This window comes from Orycteropus afer, unplaced genomic scaffold, assembly GCF_000298275.1.
Source record: "Orycteropus afer afer isolate SDZICR_OR568_19922 unplaced genomic scaffold, OryAfe1.0 scaffold00053, whole genome shotgun sequence".
NCBI classification, from domain to species: Eukaryota; Metazoa; Chordata; class Mammalia; order Tubulidentata; family Orycteropodidae; genus Orycteropus; species Orycteropus afer.
This window is the reverse complement of record NW_006921640.1, coordinates 10,454,096-10,458,654: the sequence shown is the minus strand read 5'-3', so window position 1 is coordinate 10,458,654 and position 4,559 is coordinate 10,454,096.

Below are 4,559 nucleotides of genomic sequence, written 5' to 3'. Positions count from 1 at the left end.
ATAATAATGATAACAATATCATAAACTATCATATAAAAATTACCTAGCATAGCAAGTGCTCCTCAACAGAAGTTAGTTTTATATTTAAAAATTAATTGTTATGTCTTGTTGGGGAAAAGAGGTGGAATATAAGGCAGGAAGTCAAGAAATAATAGGAAAAGAACACAACGTTTCTAAACAAGAGCTACATTCCTTGGGAAACGAAGGATAGAGTGGAACTAGCACAGGCTCTGGAGTCCACAGAACTGGTTCTGAGTCCTATCACTGCCACATACTCACTCTATGACATTGAGTAAGTCACTTAGCATCTCTGAGCTTCAGTTTCCTTATTTATAAATGGAACTAATAATTCTCACCACCCAGAGGCCCCTTGGAAGAAAAGCCTAGTGATCTACTTGTGAAAAGTCAGCCACTGAAAACCCCATGGAGCACAGTTCTACTCTGACACACATGAGCTTGCCGCGAGTTGAAATCAACTCGACAGCAACTGGTTTGGCTAATTCTCACCTCATAGATTTGTCATGAGGACTAAGTAAGACAAACATTTAGGATGTTTTAATAGGCACTGAAAAACACATACCATGTAGACCACAGAAATAAAAAGACACTGTGCACACCTACAAGGCTCCTATTTTACCTGCTCCAGCTGGTAGATTATTCCGCAGGGTGCATATAGGGCCATATCACAGGGATCTTCTAAACTGTTTAAGCCATAAATTATTATTTTAAAAATATTTTAACAGAAATAAATAGAGCTGTGAAAGCACATTGAAACCAGCCAAAGTGGATCCACCTTTAGATCTTTCTGACCAACACAGGCTTTTCGAGCCTACATACTTATGGTCAAGTGCTTACTTGTACTGCCCTTTGTGCTCTCCTGGTGCTACTCTGTTGACTTTTCTGCAGTTTTGGTAGCAGATGTATTTAAAGAGCCATATGAAGGAAGCAAAGGGGCCCATACTCAGTTTCCTCTGATCTTCGTAGTTCTGATTAAAAGAACTTACCTTCTTTTGAGGAATCTGGCCTGGGTGCTCCACTTAATGGCCCAAGCTGACTAGTATGTCCTTAGGAAGCTCTAGAGTAAAATGACCTTTAATCACAGGAGTTGATGATGCCTCACCCCACCACTGTTAAGAAGAAACTTTCTGAGTCTGCTTCTACCTGTAAAATGAAGATAGTAATGTCGTCATGATAGCATAATATCATGGGGTTGTTGGGAGATGTAAATGTCACTCTATGTGACAAGAGATTTGCAAACTGGGAATCACAAATCATTGGGAAGAAAACACACAAGAGATATAGAGATCACAAACAATAAAATTGTAGGATATGGTTCCTTGCCTAAGGAAGGTCTTAATAGGACTTTCTCAAAAGTGAAAGTGAAAGGAATATTTTACTTTCGTATTTTTTGTTGCTTTTTTTTCCCCAAAATCCTCCACTCCTTTTGTCTCTAATTTCAATTTCATGATTTTAATTTTGGTTTAATGATTAAGCCAGTGTTTCTCTGCTTTGTTATTCTCTCCCAGTTTTTCTCCTTTCCTTCTCCTTCACTATACTATTCACGTTTCTAGGCAGCAGGTGGGCTTTTGCTTCTGCCCTGTGAGGTGGGAGGGCTACATTTTTCAGATACAGCAGAAGGAAAAGGTAGTAGCTGGTATGTTCAGCCGCTCTTCCTAATTCCATCTCTTAATGATACTGCAAAGCACACAGCCTTCGAGTCGATTCCAACTCACATCGACTGCCATTGGGTTCGCAAGGCAGTAAATCTTTATGGAAGTAAATTGCCCCATCTGCCTTCCACGGAGCACCTGGTGGGTTTGAACCACCAACCAACTGTCTGGTTAGCAGTCAAATGCCATTGGCACTGCACCACCAGAGCTCCTTGATACTATCAAGGAAGAAAACTTTGCAAGAAATCTTGTCTTCTATCATGTATTAAGTGCATCCTGTGTGCCAGACACTGAGCAAAACACTTTACATTTAGTATCATGTGTAATCTTCACCACATCCTATGAGAGAGGATTTTTACCTATTTTACAGATAAGGAAACTGAGAGTCCATAAGAGTAAGTGACACATTCAAGGTCAAGCAGCTAATTAATGACAGATCTGTTGGCTTTGAGTAGATTCCAACTCATAACAATCCTGTAGGACAGAGTAGAACTGACCTATAGAGTATCCAAAGCTATAGTCTTTACGGAAACAGATTGCCACACCTTTCTCCCACAGAGCAGCTGGTGGGTTCAAACCACCAACCTTTTGATTAGCAGTCAAGCACTTATCCACTTCACCACCAGGTCTTCTTTAGTTAATGACAAACTTGGTATTAAACTCAGGAACTTCTGACTTCTGACATCAAAGCCTGTTAACCACTGAACTATATTACTTCCTACCCTACTAACACTTTATTTGACCTATTAATCTGGCCAGAAATCAGAAAAATCTGGCCTTTGCTTTGTCTCACCCCTACCCCTTCCTGCAATACACAGGGAAGTGTTTCAACAAGCCCAGGACACCCTTTTCTCCCTCAAGAAAACGTCAGCTAACTCCTGTCCACTCTAGAAGACTCATTTCAGAAGATGTGTTTGCTGAAAAACCCCTGGATGTTGACATCCCCAGGCTAACACGCAAGCCCCCTCCAGATTCACACATCGCTGATATTGTTCTTAGGTGCTGTCGAGACCCTATGTACAACAGAATGAAACACTACCCAGTCCTGTGCCATCCTTGCAATCATTACTATATTTGAGCCCATTGTTGCAGCCACTCAGTCAATCCATCTTGTTAAGGGTCTTTCTCTTTTTCAGTGACCCTATACATTACCAAACATGACGTCCTTCTCCAGGAACTGGTCTCTCCTAATAATATGTCCAAAACAGATAAGACGAACTCTCACCATCCTTGCTTCTAAGGAGAGCTCTGGCTGTACTTCCTAGAAATATTTGTTCTTTCTCCTGGAAGTCCATGGTATTTTAATATTCTTCACCAACACCATAATTTAAAGACATCAATTCTTCTGTCTTCCTTACTCATTGTCCAGCTTTTGCATGCATAGGAGGTGATTGAAAATACCATAGCTTGTATCAAGTAAATCTTAGTTCTCAAGATGAATCGTTGCTTTTTAAGACTTTAAAGAGATGTTTTGCAGCAGATTTGACCAAGATAACATGTCGTTTGACTTTTTGACTGCTGCTCCATGGGCAATGATCATGGATCCCAGTAAAATGAAATCCTTGACAACTTCAATCTTTTCTCCATTTATCATGATATTGCTTGTTGGTCCAGTAATGAGGATTTTTGTTTTCTTTATGTTGAGATCTAATCCATGCTGAAAGCTGTAGTCTTTGATCTTCACCAGTAAGTGCTGCAAACCCTCTTCACTTTCAGCAAGTAAGGTTGTGTCATCTGCATATCATACAACAACAACAACACAACACACTGCCATGGAGTCAGACCACACTCATAGCGACCTCTCCTTGAGTTCCCAAGGCAGTATCACCATGGAAGTAGACTGCCCAACCTTCCTTCCAAGGAGTGGCTGGTGTGTTTGAACCACCAGCCTTCTGTTTAGCAGAAGGCTAAATGCCTTAAGCTGATGCCACGTTCTTCTTCATATAGTCCAGTTTCTTGAGTATTTCTTCAGCATACAGAGTGAATAAGTATGGTAAAAGGACACAACCCTGATGCACATCTTTCCTGATTTTAAACCACACAGTATCCCCTTGTTCTGTTTGAATGGCTGCCTCTTGGTCCATGTGTAGGTTCCTCTGAGCACAATTAAGTGTTCTGGAATTCCCATTCTTTGCAATGTTCTCAATAATTTGTTATGATCCACACAGTCTAATACTTTTGCATAGTCAATAAAAACACAGGCAAACATGTTTCTGATATTCTCTGCTTTCAGCCAAGATCCATCTGACATCAGCAATGACATCCCTCATTCTGCATCATTTTCTGAATCTGGCTTGAGTTTCTTGTGGTTCCCTGTCATATAGTACTGCAACTATTCTGAATTATCTTCAGCAAAATTTTACTTGTATATAATATTAATGATATTGTTTGATAATTTTCACATTCAATTAGCTGTTATTCCATTGGAATAAGCACATATATGGATCTCATCCAGTAAGATTGGCCAGGGAGCTGTCTTCCAAATTCCTTGGCATAAATGAGTGAGCACTTCCAGCATCACATTTGTTTGTTGAAACATCTCAGTTGGTATTCTGTCAAATCCTAGAGCCTTGTTTATCACCAATTCCTTCAGTGTCACTTAGACTTCTTCCTACAGTACCTTGGGTTCTTGATTATATGCTACCTCCTGAAATGGTTGAAGTTCAATTCTTTTTGATACAGTGACTCTGTATTCCTTTCTGCCTTTTTTTATGCTTCCTACATTATTCAAAATTTTCCCCATAGAATCCTTCGATATTGCAACTAGAGGTTTGAATTTTTTTCTTCAGTTCTTTCTGCTTGAGAAATGCCTAACTTGTTCTTCCATTTTGGTTTTCTAATTCCAGTTCTTTGCACATTTCATTATAATAGTTGACTTTGTCTTCTTCT